Source organism: Podarcis filfolensis, assembly GCF_964270895.1.
Source record: "Podarcis filfolensis genome assembly, chromosome: 6".
NCBI classification, from domain to species: Eukaryota; Metazoa; Chordata; class Lepidosauria; order Squamata; family Lacertidae; genus Podarcis; species Podarcis filfolensis.
The window spans coordinates 61183145-61202302 of record NC_139609.1 but is presented as its reverse complement, the minus strand read 5'-3'; the positions used below and the strand labels follow the sequence as shown (position 1 = coordinate 61202302).

The 19158-nt window shown below is 41.9% G+C and overlaps 1 protein-coding gene and 1 long non-coding RNA gene across 9 annotated transcripts in view; one reads left to right on the top strand and one right to left on the bottom strand.

Annotated features, from left to right (window-relative positions):
* Positions 1–19158, bottom strand: part of LOC310764152 (zona pellucida sperm-binding protein 3 receptor-like) — a 69559-nt gene that overhangs the window by 4802 nt on the left and 45599 nt on the right. The window contains exons 12-13 of one of the 3 annotated variants that reach the window (XR_014549038.1): positions 15772–15805; positions 6340–7470 (exon numbers count right to left, since the gene is read on the bottom strand). The exons of 1 other annotated variant lie outside the window; for it this stretch is intronic. The gene's annotated coding sequence lies outside the window, so the exon portion shown is untranslated. Of the gene's footprint in view, positions 1–5940; positions 6185–6339; positions 7471–15771; positions 15806–19158 lie in introns of those variants that run through there. One more of the 3 variants, XR_014549037.1, reaches the window with a different exon arrangement.
* The window catches only part of LOC310764192, a 37052-nt gene that overhangs the window by 4351 nt on the left and 13543 nt on the right, over positions 1–19158 (top strand). For 3 of the 6 annotated variants that reach the window (XR_014549046.1, XR_014549047.1, XR_014549048.1), the window contains exons 3-4: positions 6053–6192; positions 10187–11071. This is a non-coding gene — a long non-coding RNA (uncharacterized lncRNA). The remainder of the gene's footprint in view (positions 1–6052; positions 6193–10186; positions 11072–19158) is intronic. The other 3 variants (XR_014549043.1, XR_014549044.1, XR_014549045.1) reach the window with 2 other exon arrangements.

Sequence of the window (19158 nt, the reverse complement as noted above, 5' to 3'; positions counted from 1 at the left end):
CGGCTGAGCTTTGTGACCTTGGGCTAATTTGTTTCTGCTTGCGTCCGTTTTCTTTTCTGCAAAGTGGGCATGGCAAGAACTGATTCTGATCAATGTTTCAAACTGTATTTCTTTAACAAGGAATACCTCCAAGTCTTTACCGAGACCATAATTCTCCCTCATAGGCCTGGGATTGTTCCATTGCAATAAGACTCCGCAGTTTTTGTGAAGTACACTGAGACATGATAGAACATATCAGGGCAGTGTAACAACTCCTATTCATTTTTTAATTGGTGCTATCTAAGCAAACAGCTGGACATGATTCTGAATGGTGTTATTTTTGGTAGTGGTCCATTGTGATGCATCTGTATTTTGCTGTTCTTTGAGAAGGCAGAAAATGCAAACAAAAGTGAGCGTGAGGAAGAAAACATTTTAAAACCTCTGTATTAAAACTACACGTCATTACTCAAAACAGTTTGTGGTGTCTGCATGTGTTGCTTTCACCGCAGCTAACAGCAGAAGAATATAGATGGCGGCAACTGCACTCCTGGCCATTTTGTTGCTGGCAGAGTAGATTCAGTGCTTGCAGCACTGCTGCTGTTAATTTCCACGTCATATCAAAACAGTATTGGGTTTTGTGTCGGGAGCTTTGCTGATGCTATGAGGAGAATAAAGTCTTCTTGAAAATTTCGTTTACTCTATCGCTTTTCTCTCTCTTGGTTTCTTAAGAGAGCACGTAAAAAAACAACAACCCTACCCTTGTGCTTATAGAACTTGCTTTTCCCCGACCCTTTGAGCCCCTCCCTTGCAAAAATAAAAAACAACACAGTTCCACTTTGCAATTTTTTAATCCAGCGCCTGGGAGTGTTTTGCAGTGGTTTGGGTGTGGCCTTTGTCGACTATTTCCACCTCCCTCCCCAACCTTGTCAAGGGTAAGAAAAAGAAGGTTGGGTTTCTGTTGTGGTTGTGATGATAATGGAAAAGAATGAACTTGAAACTGTTTATTAAGGAGGGCCACATATAAAGTACAAGTGTCCCTGTATTAAAGATGGCAATGGAGAATTGTGTTTCTGAATAGGTTAGGTTTGTTGCCATTTTTTAAAAAAAAATTAAAAGTATCTTGATTTTTAAAAGAAATCTCTCTTAGCACGACTGCTTCCCCTCACCGAATTGCTTGGCTGAGCAGGGGCAATGCCACGCAGCTGCTTGGGTGGCCATTTTGCTGCATCACCATCTACCACTAGCGTATTCCAGATCCCCAGATTATGTTTTACTTGTGGTTCTGAGACATACGCCCAGAACCAACATCTTTATTTTGTTACCAGCCATTCCTTCTGCAACAGTCTGAACTCAAATATGAATTCAAAAGCAATGTGAAACCCTAAATTATGGTCAGAATCAGATACGTGTTTTACCAAAAAAACAACAACCCTATAATTGCTTGAAACTAAGTTAATTGGGAGTATTCTAATGACTCACTCCATTGTGTTGCATAGCTGCATCCTGCAGTCTCTTGAACTTTCTTTTGCAGCATTGTATGTTTACTTGCCAGAGAGATGGGATACTAAATTTAGAAGGGGCATGAATTCCACTTCAGGTGTAATCATATGTAATGATCTATCCCAAATTATTTACTTGTGTCACATTGGAACACACTGCTTGGTATGACTTGTACAACAATGGAGCCCAGGTGGTGGGATGAGACCCACTAGGGGATAATGGGAACTCTCTGGGTAGTTCATTAGCCTGCTTGTAGTTTGAACTGACAATAATATAGCGCAGGGAATAGCAATAATGTAGCACACGGAATAGTAAATAAGGAAGGATTTCGAGACTTACATTTGGATGGAAACGATCACATTAAAAAAAACCACCAAGCTAATACTTAGAAAACCATATAGAAAACATCGTTGTGGAATAAATGGATGTTTTGATGTCAGGTCCCCAAAATATTGAGCAATTACCTCCAGGTAGAAAAACTCTTCACTCTGTTTTCTTGTCAAGACGGCAGTGCATCTTAAGTTGTGCTTTTCTCTGTGGCTGCCATTATCATAGCATTATTGGTAGTTTCTGCCATAGTAGCAGCAGTATATATGTATACAGATAACACACACAGAGAGAGAGAGGAAAATGCACTAGCCCTCACTTTTGTTTTGGTACTTTCCTTGCCCTTCCAAAGAAGCAGACAGACTCTCTGGTCTGGCAGACTTTATCTTCCCATGAACTTGCTGCTACTATTTTTCACAGTTTTTGCAAATCTAAGGACCTGATATATTGCATCTGCTGCCTTTTTATGGTTGTTGGTGGTAAGATGTCCTCTGTAGTCTGTGGTCTGCATGTTAAAATCTGACCCTGTAGAGAACTAGCAGTTGAACATGTCTAATCTAAATGCGTCACAACATCTTTCCTGAGTGTCATTGTTTTGGGGAATCCTGTCAGGCTACCATGGCCACTTATTTGGCTCCAGATAATTTCAGATCTGCTGCTAAATTGAATGGCAAGCAGGAAGTGTAAAGGTTGATTGGTGTGGCCTTTGACTAATATAACTGGAATAATATTGCTTGTTCTCTTAATGCCTTCCTTATTTGTTTAGGGAGTTAGATTAAACGCTCCTAGTATTTATTCACAAGTGGAATGAAAGTCTGTTCATGTCTCAAGAACAGGTAAAAATATTACATGTAGTTCATAGGTGGCCCTGTGATGTAGACTGTTGCCTTAACTCAGTTAGGGCGTATCCATATGTGGCTGTGGCTCTGGTCCAGACATTTATGACTGTAGCAGAGGATTGTGTGGTCAGGGCTTAGTTCATGAAGCCATTCATTTCTCCCTTGTGTTGAAGTGTGTTTGAACTTGGGGCAGATATGCCCTTATCCTGTCTTGCAGATGATGCATTTGACAGAGTCAGAGGCCCTGTTGGTGTTGCAGATCATGGATTGAGGCTGAAATAATTCATTGATCATGGTGTCAGTGTGAGACAAAACAATGAAGGGGATTTTTTGTGACCCAAATGTTTAGCTTTTGATTGATTAATAAGTAAATAAATCAGACTTCTTTTATAATTTTGAAAAATAAAAATAACACAGGGCTCCAAAGAACCAATTCTGTGTGCCTGAGAGATAACTGCAGCCTTCTGGTTCATGTAAAGAAGACCTTGTTTTCCACATGGCGGACAGTTCTTGAAACGGAGTAATGGGGTTGCAAGAAGAAGAAGAAGAAGACCTCACAAGGCATGTCCAAGTCCTTGTGTGTACCTAAAGTAGCTCTTTAGATCCTGGCTAACCAGTATCGACCTTTTTCTCACAGTTGGCTTCCTTCATATGTTGCATGTACATATTTTAAACAGTGTTGTGGGGGATGTGTAAGGAAGTACATCTGTGCTACAGAGTAGAAGGGGAGTGGAAACCACATGGTATCATTGCCCTCTTTACACTGGTAATGGTAACTCCCCAAATGGACTGTACCACTCTAGGCCGTTCTACCTCCTTTTGTGCTTGTGCCCTGTGGTATGGGGTAAAGAAGAGTAATTTTCTTTAACTCCCACTGCTTTGATACAGTGAGGATTTCAGTGCGACAGTCAGAGGCAGATCTGATTGCTGTGGCGTGTAGCGTTGGATCACCAGGGCTTCTCCCACTACACCCTCATTCACCCTGCAGCCAAAGTTTCAAAAATGTGTTCCATGGATGTTTCAAAATCTGTGACGAATTTCTAAAAGGGATAGTTTTCTTTGCACTGGACCGCGAGGGTGGGGAGTGGCATGCTGTGTGCACCAGCAGGGCTGGTATCAGAGGTCAAGGTCATTGGGCATCTGATGAGGGCCACATCCCAGCAAGGCCCACTGTTGACTCGCAGTGCCTCCCTATTCTTCCTCTTCCTACTTGCTGTTTCTGTGCATTTCCCAAGCATGCAAGGCCTGGTAAGAGCAAAGTGATGAAGCAGCTGCCTCCACCCAGTGCAGATCAGGCCCAGTGCCTCGCCACTGCCAAAAAAAGCTGAAACCAACACTGTGCACCAGCAGTAGCCATAATTAATGCTAACCAGGGTGTTCATCTTCACCAGGATTTGAAACTAGGATTTAAAGTGGATTTGCAAGCTTCGGTTGTGAGAGAAGCTGGCTAGCATGAGGTAAAGAGCCAGCTTTGTGTTAACTTTCATAGGTGATTTAATGAGATCTTTGAAGAGGGAAACTGCATCTGTTGTAGAACATGGTTCAGTTGGAACATTGTCCTAGTCCATGTTTTTTAAATTCCTGTTAGGGATGGAAGAAGGTACCTCTTTCTGTTCTGCCCTGTTTTCATCGCATGCGTCACTATTTCCGTTGTGCTGCTGTTTGTCTTCTGCCAAAGACTACACTATTTGGTTTGCTGTTTGCTGTGGCGAAGTTACGTAATCTGCCTAATGTACGTAATTAACTATGTAATCTACGTAAATCACGTCATTACGTTCTTCCATCCCATTTGTTTCAATGCAAAGGAAACGCAATACAAATGGGATTGGGGGGCGGAACATATCATTGGTGGCCAGAAAGCAACAGCAAATACTGACCTTATTTGCTGGATTGATTTCCATTCTAGACATGATAAATAAATGGGCAATTTCTGCTACAGTCATACCTTGGGATAAATGTGCTTCAACCTAAATATTTTCGGGTTGCGCTCCGCGGCGACCCAGAAGTAACGGAGCACGTTACTTCCGGGTTTCGCCACGCGCGCATGCACAGACGGTCAAAATGATGTCGCACGCATGCGCGGAAGCAGTGAAACACGGCACGCGCAGACGCGGGTTGTGTTCGCTTCAGGATGCGAACGGGGCTCCGGAACAGATCCCATTCGCATCCTGAGGTACCACTGTATTTCCATTTTCATCAGAATTTTCCTAGTTGGTATCATAATAAGACAAGTGGGGATCCAAATGCAAAATGTGGTGGGGCACTGCCAACACCTCACAGTTCCTGGGGGTGGGGGAGAGTCTTGTGACATTGTTCAAAGCCCAAAAAGGACAGCGAGGGAGAAAAAGGATGCCATCCTTCTTTCTCACCTTTTGAAATCTTCCCTACCTATTATTATTTTATTTTGCAGCATGCGTTCCTGCCAACCTAATTCTCACCTTCAGAACAATATAAGATGTTAGAGCATCAAGCAGGCCCATTTCCCACCTCCCTAGTTCCTCCTCACCCACCTACTCAATATAACTAACGTTTGTGATGTTCTGCAGCTGCTGGATGCTAACTGATTATGCTCAGCCTTCTTCTGGCCTGGGGAGGAGATATTAATAATTTTTCAAACGCATTACTGCGCATCTGGGAAGTCCCCTTTTCACCACCAAACTGAAAGACATAGTGCCATCAAGTTCAGCATTATCAGAATGAGATAAAGCATAACTTCTTTCTCTCTAAGCAATGTTATGGTTTTTTAACATTGTCAGTCATGTTGTCTGTCACCACACATTTTAATGTGGGGTGTTTAGCTTTTCCATTTTGGTTTGCTCCAACTGGCTTGTCTATTGGGGTATAAATTCCTTTGTACTGGACCTTTTTCTAAATGCTACCATAGTTCATGGTGGCTTTTGCAAGGCAGGAGAAGCCCTGCAAAGGACGTCCTTTCTTTTGCTTCTGAAAATGAGGCACTGGGCTGCAGTAGAGCCCTTTTACCAGCACCACTCTCTGCAATGCAGCAGGTATTCATGACTGCCACCCCTATGGTCCCTTAATTGGTGCAGTGGGAGTAAATAAAACACTTAAGGATGTGCTACATTTTCTCCCCCCCCCCCCCCCGCCCATCATTAGAAGCAGCTGAGCAACATGGCTTAACTTTTGTAAAAAGCCCAACCCTTTCTTATCAGAAGTTGTTTGACAACATTGTTCTCATTGACTTCAACTGACGGTAACTTCTATTACTTCGCGGAAATATGGCCCTTTGATGAAAGAGGGGGAGTTTTAAAATCACGAGTCAGACGTTCAAGAATGTGATAAACACTACAGTTTTAAATAAGGAAACATAAATGTGGGGAATTGGTTTTTTACTTGTGTGCTGTTTCTTCTGTTGATGCCAACTTCCTTTTGCTTTATTTTCCCAGAATTCTTACCTCATGAACAATCTTATATCAGATGCGCAACAGACCACAAAGTTTGGAGAGAATGATGCCTAATAGCAGGAATTCTGTCTCGTCTGGTAGATGATGCTTGCCATTCCTTCGTCCCATCAAAACCTGATGTGGTAAGGCACAGGAGTGCACATAAGCTTCTGGTTTTCTGTTATTTTAAGATCTTGCTTTTTCAGAGTATGATGCAAATTCTTATGGACCCAAATAGAATCATTGAAGAAAAGAATTCAGCATAGAAAGTATGAACAAATGAGATGGCATTATCGGCTGTAACTCTTTTAATTTGTTTACAGTTATTAGCTCCCTTCTTTATTGATACCCATATTATTCCTTGCAACTACCATCTCTGGGCACATACTTGATAGTCATTACCCAGTGAAAACATACTTGATTTTTCCCCCTAACAAACGTGGGATAATTTTTTTAAAATAAAAATATAAAATGGGGACATAGGGTACTCTGTTATACTAAGACAGACCATTGGTCCACCTAGCTCAGTACTATCTTCACTGCCTGACTGCAGCTGCCCAGGGAGCCCACCTCTGGGATGTCGTGTGAGCAGAAGGAAAGGAATCTCGGGACCACGTCTTGGATTGAACTAGGCCACAGATAATGCAGAAAAGAAAATACTTGGCTCCTGGTTGCATAGCAGGTCCCTTCAAGTTTCCTCCCTTCCCAAATTTATGTGTGTGTATCCACTTGGAATAATTCCTATAAAGCTCCAGTTCCCATCCAGTGGCGTTTACATATCTGGGAACGTAACATTTGGAACTGATGGGTGCACTTCTGGTTGGAAAAGTTCAACTGCGGTAAAGGGTAAGGAGGCGGGCCTAATTTATGTCTGGGAATAGGACCAGAACCCTGCAGGAGTCTTCATCAAGCTCCACCCCCCACTGTGCCAGCCTCCTGAGCCTGCCCGTAATTGGTCAGTTTCACAGGCAGGCTAAATTCAAATTTCTACCCCACACCCTCAGCCAGCGGGGAGAGGTCATGTCATCTCCCGCCAGCTGCTGGAAGCAGAGAAAGGAGCCTGGCGGTGGCAGTGAGCCATACCACAGCTGCCGCCCACGATCCGGGTGAGCAGAATTTCTGGCAGGAGATTTTCCCATCCCTATCTGGAGATACCAATAGTTGGACCTAGGACCTTTTGAATGGAAAGCATGTGCTCTGCCACTGATCTAGGCCCTTCCCCACATAAAATTAGCTTTCCTGTGAAGTCATTCTTCATTGACCTCTCTATCTTGGTCACGTTGCCAGAGTTTCTTAGGCTCAGTATATAAATGATTAATCTTTAGATCAAATTGAACAATTATCCTTACTCTTGCAGATGAAGAAGAGCGGTTTGATTTTCAAATTGTTGTGTTGGCTCAGGCTCCAGAAAAGTAAAGAGACTGCGGAGTGCTTTGAGAAAGAACGTTTTGAGTTACTTGCCTTTGGGCCAAATGACACATTATGTGTGGTGTCCTTCAGATGATGTTGGACATCAACTCCCAACATCCCTTACCCTTGGCCATGCTGACTGGGACTCATGGGAGTTGGAATCAAGCAATAAATGTAGGGCACCATGTTGGCTTTTCCTGTGTTACATTATTCATATGGTTTGCTCTTGAGGGCAACATTTTCCTAGCACTCAAGAGCAATATATAGTGTATTCCCTGAGTTGGATCAGTACCAGGGAGGGTGTTAATCCTCCCCCCCCCCACAGTCCCAATAGAAACTGGGCCTAGTGTTTGCATGGGTGGAGCTCCATTCACTCCACTGGGAGCTTTTACTCCCATGTAAATAGCTACAAGGGAAGCAATATGGCTCAGAACTGTAGCAGGAGAAATGGTTAAAGCCACCTACACATTGTGATCCCAGTCATGCTCTCTCCCCTTTCCCTAAGCACTGGCTATTTGTAAAAGACAAATTGTGAACGCAAGGCTTGTTTTTTAGTCTATACCCGTGGATCTCGTTTTTAACAATTTTGGAGCATACACAAATTTAATTAATAATAATAATAATATTTTGGATAGTGCTGAATGCTGATGCCTGAAACAACCGGCAAACAGCCAATCAATCTCTCTCTCTCTCTCTCTCTCACACACACACACACACACACATTTTCTCTCTCTCTCTCTCTCTCTCTCTCTCACACACACACACACACACACACACACACACAAACAAACACCCTGTGCTTGGAGAATCTGTAACTCAACTTGTGTCCCATAAATGACTAAAGAACTTCACGTTCTTATTTTCTGTATGATTGTGCACCTGGGTGTTTCTGCCTAAGTAAAAGTCTGAACTTATTTACAGCACAACTTTATGCATACTTACTCAAAGGGAAGACCCATTGTACTTAACAGGGCTTGTTCCCATGAAAGTGTGCACAGGACTGTAACTTTCTTGTAGTAATGGTCTCATCAGCAAGTCTTTAAAATGTGTGATGGTGAAAAGGAAGCAGAAGACTCTCCTTCTCTTCCTTTGTGTTCCCCACCCATGTGTACTTCCATAGTTTGACTAGTCTGTAATGTCAGTGGTGGCTGTTCCATATGCCTTCCTAGTCCGTTGAGAATAAAATGATGCCACAGAGGCTCCAGTACACATGAAGCAGTGAGACAGAATTGATACAGAGACTGTGTGGACTGCTGGTATTGGCTTGCGAGAAGTGTGTTGGCTGCACTGAAGACAGCAAGCTCCAAACATACTGCAGAGGCTTGGGTTGCACTGGTAAGAAAACAAAACCAGTCTTCCCTGCTCTGGTCCTCCTCAAGCAATCTTGGTTATGGAGACTGGCATGAATGTGCTAGAATGAAGGCACATATACGAGTTATATAATAATAATTTATTATTAATACCCCTCCCCTCTGGCTGGGTTTGTCTGGTGAGGCTGATAGGCTGAAACAAACCCCTTTACCTCGTTGACCATTCACATAGTTGTTTAAGGTTGTTATTACTATTCCGTTTGGGGGTTTTGTAGCCTGTGGTGGTAGGTGGGAAAATGCATTCCTCGTGAATAAAGCCTCCTGAGTAAAACAAATCCATAGCCAAAGCACATGAAAACTAATTTCTGTCTTTCAGGAAATCCATGGGATTTCCCCTTGCCTTGTCCACCACAGAAGTACAGCACCCCCCACCCAGGGGCGTAGGAAGTGGGGGGTTGGGGCGCCCCAGGTTCTTACTGCCCTAGTAGGGCAGTTCATAAAAAACTTGGGGGGGGAAGCCTGCTCCAAAGGTCTTATCTTACTACACTAGGGATTATATAGCTATATATGAAATTTCATGCATATCAGTTAATATCTTGACCCTCCTCCACGAAAATAGCTGTTTACTTGGCCATTTTCCTATGCCGTGAAGGCTGAAATTTCAATTCAGTGGAGCACTTACTGTTCCCAACCTTAACCCTGCAGAAAGCCATCTAATTAGACTTCAATTTGATTTTGACATGTTTTTAGGAGGTAATTATTGTTTGATTTTATACCAATGTTATGTATCTGATGTTAGCCACCCTGAGCCCGACTTCGGCCAGGGAGGGCGGGATATAAATCAAAGTTGTTTATTATTATTATTATTACTTATTATTATTCCTTTGTAAGAAAATATGAAATAATGTAAAACCATTTTTGCAGGCCCCCCAAAAAAACAAATGAATGGGGGAGGGTGACAAGAAATTTTCCGCACTGGGTACCATCTGACCTTCCTACGCCTCTGCCCCCACCCCCACTGCAACAAAACTTTGAACATTCTTTAAAGGATTTCCCCTTTAAAAATTGCACACAAATGACATTGAGCCATTTATGTGTATACATGAAAACAGTACAGGACAGAAATAGGTTGACCCATTCATCCCTATGTGCAGTATACAGGATGGTGAAGACTCTGGTCCTACTTTTGTTTTGAATTGTTTGGGGGTGCTGGTAGTTTAGGTTCTGTTTCTGATGGCAAAATAATCAGATAATGCTTAGAATAGCAGGAGGTAATTTTATTGGTTACCGTGGAAAGTTGGAATGTTCTTTGTTACACTGCTACAACCTCTTTTCCTCTCCCTTTTCCCCACCTCCAGTTTAATTATGCTGTTTTTATGAATAATTCACTGGGCTTACTACCTTGTTTCTGTTTTAGAATATTACTGCTTCTAGCACAGAGTTGGCTTGTGTTTTAGGTAAGACTGGCTTGTGCCATATCAGTCTGGTGGTACATGTTTTAAAAGGTTCATGGCAAATTTTTAAGAGGGGATGCCACTTAAAAAATACAAACATATGTGATAAAGCTAACTATCAGTCAGAATTGGCCCTGAAAGAAATGTGCAGCCTAGCATAGTTAACTAGTTGATGTAGAGAAAATGGTTGCTGGGTACAGTAGAACTGTATGTAGCTATGACTATAATGGTGTGCTCAGGCCTCAGAGACGGAAAAGAGAAGGGAACAGAAGCGATTGGCAGGTAGTTTGAAACCAGTGGATTGGTCAGGCTTTGTTGTGGTTGCCTGTTCGTTTTGCAGTGCCTATTGAATCCCAGGGTACATCTTCACCCCGCAGGGTCATCCTTTCTGCACTGGATCAGCAAAGTATTTACAAAAACCCCAGCTACAGAAGTGCGGTTTATGAACTTAAGCTGTAGAAGCACAAGTCCCTTCATTATGGATGTCTGCAAAAATCTCTTAAAACCCCCAACTGCAGATGTCTTCAGTATTACCTGCTGGGACAGTTCTTCCACCTTACCTACCCACCAGCAGACTGGAAGTTGTTCCCTGTCTCATTTGTTTCCTGGTTCTCTCCATTTAGAGTGATAGTCAAAAATGCGAGATTCCGTTTTTATTTTACTATTTTTTCCCCTTTGCTGTTTCCAACCATTGGCCTAACTTTTCAAGGAGGTACTGGTTGTTTCTGGAGAGCCTCTACAATTTTCAACCCTTCTCATCTTAAGAAGGTATTGAATTACAGGCGGACTTGAATTACAGAGAGTGACAAGTCAGCCTCCAGGGGAGGAAACAAAAACATTGCTCCAAGGTTTGTGGAGCTGAGATACTGAAAATGGGGGCAGTGATTAATGGCTGATAATTTTAAACCAGGGTCCTTATATAACAGCTGTCAAGTTCTCAAGAACTGGGTCTTACAGACAAGTAACCTTACCTAACATATTTGCCGGTCTCCTGTGGCACATTCAACAACAGGATACAATTGAAGCATTCCTTCGTTAGGCATCGGGAAAAGAGAACATTGGCATAGATACCACTGATTTAAAGAACGGAAGTGCTTCATGGTTAAATACTTTATTAGGACATGAAACTCTGAAGTTCGGTTCCTTGCTTTGCTACAGAACCCTTTTGTAGTTCTGGAAATATTAAGCCTCTGTAAAATTGGGATAGTAGTGCTTCTCTGCAGTATTTTATAGTGGTGACTTGTGTGAACGAAAGATGCTGGTCAAGCAGTCCTTACATTTCCACATATACTTAGAGAGTATTAAACTAATTCCAGAGCTGAATGGATTTCAGATAGCTTTGTAAAACCAACTGATGGAAAGGGAAAGTCTTATCACCTTCTGCTTTAGTTGACTTAATATTACATTTAATACCTTTTTTTCCATACCTGGAAAAGTACCATGTGCCCTGTAAAATAAATTTTAACATTTGCTATCCCTATCTTGACATAAAGCAAACTTGGACAACTAATTTTCCACTTGGAAAGAACAAGCAATCGTTTAAGCCGAGTATAACCAAGGCATGTGGTATGAAACCTCAATTTACTTAGAACATGTATGCTTTGGATACAACACATAAGATTAATTATTTGCATAGCCTTTTTACTGCTGATTATCTGAATCTGGCCAATATATAAATATGCATTTTATGTAAGGAGGGAGGCAAGTAATAATTTATTATTTAAAAGAGTGAGATTCCTGGAACCAAGAGTTTGTGGAATAGAGCTCCTTATAGTATCAATGGCCCAAATTTAGTTTTAACTTCAGCAAAGTTTTTGTGGTAGAGTTTTACGAAGTATTTAGCTGGATAAACTTTATGCAGTGTAAGTGCGCACACATACATCAGTAGCCACCACTGGCATATTTATCACTAGTTCTCCACGCTGTAAGGGACATTTTATTAACATTTTACAGAAGGATAGTGAAGGCTCAGAGAGACAGTGTAACTTACCTCACTGTATATAGGAAATCCCTTGCATGCAGGCTAGATTGTCAGTTGAGAATGTTTTGTTCTCAAATAGGCTTTGATTTAATTTTTCCAGCTTGCTGAGTTGTTCTAAACATCAAGTGGGGGTGGGGCACATTTGAACATTTAGAATATGCTCTTCTTTTTTAGTGTCCTGTAGTTACCACCTACCCCACCTGGTATACAAGGTCAGCTGAGTCTACGCTTAGCAGTTCATTCTTAAACAAAATGAGTTGACTTATCTTTATGTCTTTTAGCATATTTAAATGGGAAGAAATCTTACTATATTAGGTGTAAATTGGCCTGTCTAGGATTGTGCTGCATGCAACAGTTCTTACCCTTATTTTGCTATGATGTAAGAGACATTTAATATAATTGATAGATGACTAAACTTCTTTGAAGGGTTGTGTGTGTTAATGCTACTATACAGTGTACACTTATTTCGGATGTAATTCCCATAGAACCTGGTGAGACTTCTGCATATGATTGTGCTGCTAAAAAACATTGTTACAGCTTAAAAAATGTCAAGCTTAAATTTCAAACTAAAATGGGGGCAATGGGAAGTCTTTTATGTCTCAGTTGCTCTTTCATTCGGCACATTGCATCTCTTTTCAGCCTACATTTCAGCTTGGCCTTATTTAGCTTGTGCACTGAACTGATCCAGTGAACCTGGAGATCAGGAGAGGACTTGGGTCTTTGAAATTTCAGTGGCGTCTTGTGCAAAGCCAAAATTCAGTACATGCCCCCCCCCCGTCACCACCTGTTCTGCTCAATTCACTGCATCATAGTTGTGACAACCTGCAGTGCCCCCTAGGCTCGGTGCTCAGTGCAACAGAACCAAAATCCGCCTCTGTGGAGATGTTATTGAGTCAGCCTGCTGTATACAGTTTCAGAGATGGAATAGATAGTGGGAGTTTGTTTAGTGCAAGAAGGTTAAGCATATGAACAGAATGGGTTTCTTGGGCTTTGATTCTGAAAAGGGCTAAAACAGGCTCATCTATGAGAAGTGCAGGAGCCCATTTCTAATCCTACCATTTCCTAGAGTTATACCTGTTTGATATCAGACTTTGTGCCTTACAAAGTTGAAATGTAAGTGGGAAATTGTACAGTAAAAGAAGGGAAAGCATGAGAGGCGTTTCAATGCCAACTCCAACGGCAACTCTGAGGGAAAGTTTCTTTACTTTGTGAGCTTCTTTGGCAGCATTCACATAGGTATTTATTTTCTGTTGTGTGAAAGCTCAAATATAATGTGGAAATTAACAATTACGGAAATGTCAGGAAAACAGAATAGAACTACTATGTGAATACAGCCTTTGTCTGCATCAGTAGCTGATTTGAACAATAACAGTGCAGTACTCATTCGAGCCCATAAGTGTTGCAAAAACAGAGATGTATGAAGTTTATAAAGAGCTCTCTGATTAGGAGCTGAGTATCATAAGAGACATTGATTTTGGGTAAAAATTACTTACCAGCAAACTGTTGAATAAATAGTTGTGACCTCCTTTTAAATAGTGCAAGCAGCTTGTCTCTGAGCAGAAGTGGAAGCAGACTTGTACATTGTGTTACAGGTCAAGACTTCCATTCTCATTCACTGCGAATCTCGTTCCATTGGTTCTAATTTGCTTCCATTTACTTTGAGAGCTTTATGTTCTGGATGCTGCCGTTAATTATTTTACATTGCTTCATCTTATAAAAATACACTTAAAAATAAAGTAGTACCGTATTAGCCCAAATATAAGCCGCACCTTTAAAACTGGAGGAGGGAAAAGAAAAAATACCCGAATATAAGCCGTTCCCTTCCTGTCTGCATACTGGGGGGGGGGGGGAGCCGCGCTGCATTTCTGGCAGCCTTTCCCCTTCCTCGCTCTTTCCCTTCCCGGCCTTGGGGGAGAGGAAAGGGGACTATGCGTGGGGCAGGCGCTGCTTTGATGTGCTCCTGGCGCTGTTTGCCCCGTGCCCCTGGCTGCATACTGTAAGGTCGCGAATATGAGCCGCACTTTAACTTTTCATGGTCAGAATTTGGGGGGAAAGTGAGGCTTATATTCAGGCCAATACGGTATTTTTGGAAGACTATTCGAAGGCTGCAAAAATCTACTGTATGAATAAATTATACAAGTACAGTACGAATGCATCTTATGTTCAGTTCCAAGCGTTCTGGGTATACACGAAAATTGCATATACTGAAGCTCTTGGAACCACCCCACAGCTAGTGGGTGTTTTGGAGAAAGAGAGATTCCTTCATACTCTCAGAGCCTGCACATCAAGCAGGCCTTGCCCGCTCAAGTAAGGCAGAGAGCTTAAAAGCTCTTTTCATTCCAGGTAACCATAGCAGACGTAGCACAAAAAGAGCTTTTTTAGGCTATCTGCTTTGCTTGACGCCTGCTCAGTATGCTGGTTTTGGGATGCTCGCACGAGATTTTGCAGCAGCTTGCACGGCCCTGCATGATAGATGTGTACAGACAAAAGAGGAAGAAAAACTAGAGAAACTGCTAAAAGACAGAGGGCTCTTTTAATCTTTGAAAGATGGAAGCTCTGGCCAGTTAAAGTTTCCATAATAATATTTGCATTTTAAATATCGAAACAGAAAGCAAATTATCACTTAGTAGTTGGTAAGTTCAATGTGAAAATTGTATTATAATTACAGCTGCAACATTTAATTGCTTGATTAATGGGTTACTCAATTTTTTAAATTTATTATAAATGAAATGGCTAGAAATATATGGAATGTCCATATTAAAATTACTGACTTTAGATTGCTCTGCCGAATGCACTTGGTTAAATACCATATCTTAAATCTATTTGTAGTCCTGATTCATATCCATAAGAATATAATCACAATCCACTCATTCACTAGCCTGTTGTTCGTAACTTGTGTTCAAATCTTAGCTTTTAAAAAAATAAGTATAATTAGTAGCTACATTGGGGGTGGAGAGTCAGATCCCGTAAACTATATTAGAAAGCCAGATCGTAGTAATCAGGGTGGAAATGTTTATAGATACTGTTGTCTATATAGGGTGTACAGGTCACATCAATATGATTTCTCTGCCCAGAGTAAAATGAGAAATTGTCACCTCTTACTTTCATATCTGACTATTATAGGAATTAATGGGATGGGAGCAGAGAGTAAACCCTATAGAATGTACCTTAGCCAGAATGGTTACATAGCTGGATGCATATTACTTGCCCAGCAGGTCATAGGAAGCTTCTGATGGAGCCAAGACTTGAATCGGGAGTTGCTAAATCTTGGCCTATTTATATATGGCCTATGACATTTCCCGTAATAATCCTGGATTCTCATCATACATAGTGCAACCAAAATGCCATCTCTGCCAATTCTCTTTGAGCAATAAAGGCTGGTGGGGGAATCTGGCACTGGGCCATCATGTCCCTAAAATATATCACTGAGGTACTAAGAATGACACACACATCATCAAAAATATTATTTGTCTTGCCATTGATACTACATAGGAATAATTCAAACATCACTGCCCCGTAAAGAGACTATAACTTTTTAATCAGCCCAAGGTGGCGAATAGGACTTACATGGATGACAATGTTTTTTGCATTTGTTCATGGCCTGTGGATCAAGGGAAGATGGGGGTGAAGCTTGTTGATACTTTTATTTTATTTTATTTATTTGTTTATTTGTTTATTTATAGAAATATATAGTCTGCTCACATTATACTATTATCAGATCAGTGTACAGAAAAACAGAATGTAAGGTATGCATTGAAACTAATATTTAAAATGTCCAATGCTATAGGATGTATCACTGAAAAATAATTTAAAATTTCATTCTGAAAGGGAGTAGGTAAATCTAAGTGTCTTAATGCTTGTTTCTATATTGTGCTAAATGGCTGCCCCAGCAGGATTTCCACTTGCACAAAGAGACTTCTTCACTCCCACATACACCCCTCGCCCTCCCACATTTGCTCCAGAATGGATTTGTGGAGCGTGCTGGGAAAGTGGGCAAGTCCTGTTGCACAAGCAGAAATGCTTGTGTTGATGGGATGGTTACTTAGCACTACATTGGCTGCAAGCCTTAAGCATGCATCTGAAAGACTGGATTGCTGGAGCATTCCTTATCTCTTAATTGTATATATTCCACATTAAAGGGACCACAGCACTGAAAACTGTACTGCAGGTGGACATGTTAATTGCAGGAACTCTTTGGACTACCAGGTCATCTTTTGCAGGGAATGTTGTGGCTGGGCCGGAGCAGAAGAGAGGTGGTATTTTAAGAAACCTGGTTCCAAGTTGTTTAGAGTTTTGTAAACTAGAAAAAAACACCTCGAACCCAGCCCAGTAGTATATAGGCAGCTAGTGCCATTGCTTCAACTAATCTATTGTAGAAGCTTTGAAGAAACCCAGCAGATGTTTTGCTGAGGATGTCTGGGGAATTGTTGAGTTTTTTCTTGCACTAATAGTAGCCAGTTTTCCAAAGAGTCACCACAGGGAAACAATCCTTTAGACTGCTTGGGCAGTATAATAATGTTGTGGTAAAGTAGCCAGAATTGACTGGAGTTTCTTGCTAATCTAGTTTCTGAAGTTAGGCTGTCATGTGTGTTTATTAGTACATCTATTTCAAACAATGTATGTAGCTGTGCTGCAGAATGGGTATCTTGAATCGTAGACAAATGGATGGATGGGTTGAATAGCAGGATAGTATGAATGAGTGGGAGAATCCTAGAGCTCTTAGTGAGAAATTTCAGGCATGCCTGAAAGCTAGAAGGAGGAGCTGGAAGAGCTGATACCTCAGTCCCATACTGTATTTCTATAGCACACTGTTGGAGTGACTGCTTATTTCAGCTCCTATTGTACATTCTTGCTAATGATTAGAAGACAGGGATGTAGCCTGACAGCTGTGCCACAGGAAAGATGAAAGAGCAAAGGAGAGAGTAAGGGTAGGAAGTGTGGTAGAAGTTGCGACATAAAGCTCAGGTAAACAGAGCATGGATTAGACAATGACCTGTCAGAACAATAGAAAATTGGGCTTGGGTGCTTAATTACAGACAGAGCTTAATAGATTCAGAACAGAGAATTAGGATGTGTTCACATTACTGCCTTAGAGCACAGAAGTGTTATTTTTCACTGTGTTTCACAGCTCTTCCCCCCCAGCCCCCCCCCCAGCTCAACTGTTCATATCAGCTTAAGGGCTCACATGGTTGTGAAGCTGGTTTGAGAAACAAAGCATCAAACATTAGCATCCTAGAACAAAGTACAGGATATATATGTTATGGATAATGTGGTGTGAACATGCGTTAAAAAACCAGCACTAGAAATGCAGTGAGTGTTCAGTAAATGGGTGTGTGAGTACAGCCTCAATTTCAAAAGATGACAAGTGGTAGCAGCAAGAAAACATTGGATTGTAGCCTCACTTTCTAGTGCAGCTGCCCCTGTAGAGGGTTTCACCAACCAGCCATGCCATCTCCCAGAATTCTGTAAGCTAACGCAACTGGTGCCACACCCATTTCATACTTTCCAACTCTCGCTCTACACTCCATGGCTAATGAGCATATTCAGTCCTTATTGATGGGGGTGGTGGGAGCTTGCCCGGTTACATTTTTCAACAGGGTTGGTTGTACTGGTTTTGGGGGGTGTTTTGTTTGTTTGTTTTTGGAATTCTGCAAAGCTCAGGGTATTCCCAAGTATGAGGATACCTTCATCTTGTTTTTTAGTGGCTATGTTTCTATCAGCATTTGCCCCTTGAATTGTTAGGCAGAATGATGTCACATCCAGGAACACCCATTTCACATGTTATCATGGTCTGTGTCCTTGCACTTCAAGAATAGCTAAAGAGAAAGAGTACATCGAAACAGCTGGGTGATATCTCTTTTTCTTTAACGCAGTGTGTACATGACTGTCTCCAACACAACTGAGATTATGGTTTTCTGGACCTCACCAGAATTAATACATTGCCAACATGTTACTTTGCTCAAATGGCTGCATGTGGAATAGCATCATGGAAGCATTTGTTTGTTTTCACAGCACAGAGTAGAATCTTACTGTGATGGCTCATTGGCTTGTGTGGAATGATTATCTTGCTTTTCTGGCATGCTTGACTACCTCTTGTTTGATTTAGGAGGAATAGATAGTGAAACAGTAGAATATCTCTTCTCAGCACTGGCTGACCAGAATTTGGCAGGCTTTCCTGAAGGAAACAAAATGGATTCGTGTTGATTCAGGTTCCTTTCAATAATACATCTAGCAATCCGAAAATGTATGACTCATCTCACTTCTTAATAGCCAATGTGTCCTTTTTGTCAGAACTGAGTGAACTTTTAAAAAAGAATCTCCATATGCAGCCATTTGAGCAAAGTAACATTTTACTCTTTATAGAAGGGTGGTCCAATGCTCTGCTGGCCAGCAAGGTGTTTTTTGGCAGCCCCTGGCAAGGCAGGGAACAGAAAGCGACTCCTGGGACAGGAGGTATGAGGGCTCTGACAAGGTCTGAGTCCTTGTGTCTCCTTCCCAAAACCTAGTTAGTGCTTTCCCAGCTGTGGAAAGGAGGTAGGAGGGCTCTAAGATCCTGTCAGAGCACTCATGTCACCTCCTCAAAGCTGGGCAAGTGCTTACTGGGCTTTGAAAAGGTTGTCCTTCAGCTTGATGCCCAGTGCAAGCAAACCGGTCACACTGCCTTAAATCCAGTGCTGCCCCTGCCCCTCAGTGCAAGGAAGGAGGAAATGAAGGGCTAGTTGTCCCTGAAATGGCAGAGACCTGGAAATGGTGGTGCTGCTGGTGGTGGTGAGTTGGGGGAACTCCTCATTATCTCTGGAGCTCATGGGTCAAGGGCCTGGCTGGGGAAGAAGGGATCAGTGGGGTGGGAAGGAGCAGTGGAAGTTTGGGGCAATCGGGGTGGGTAGATCTTGGCTGTGTGGAGTGTGAACAATTAATTGTAAGGCTTCCACAATCCTTCCATAGGTACAGTAA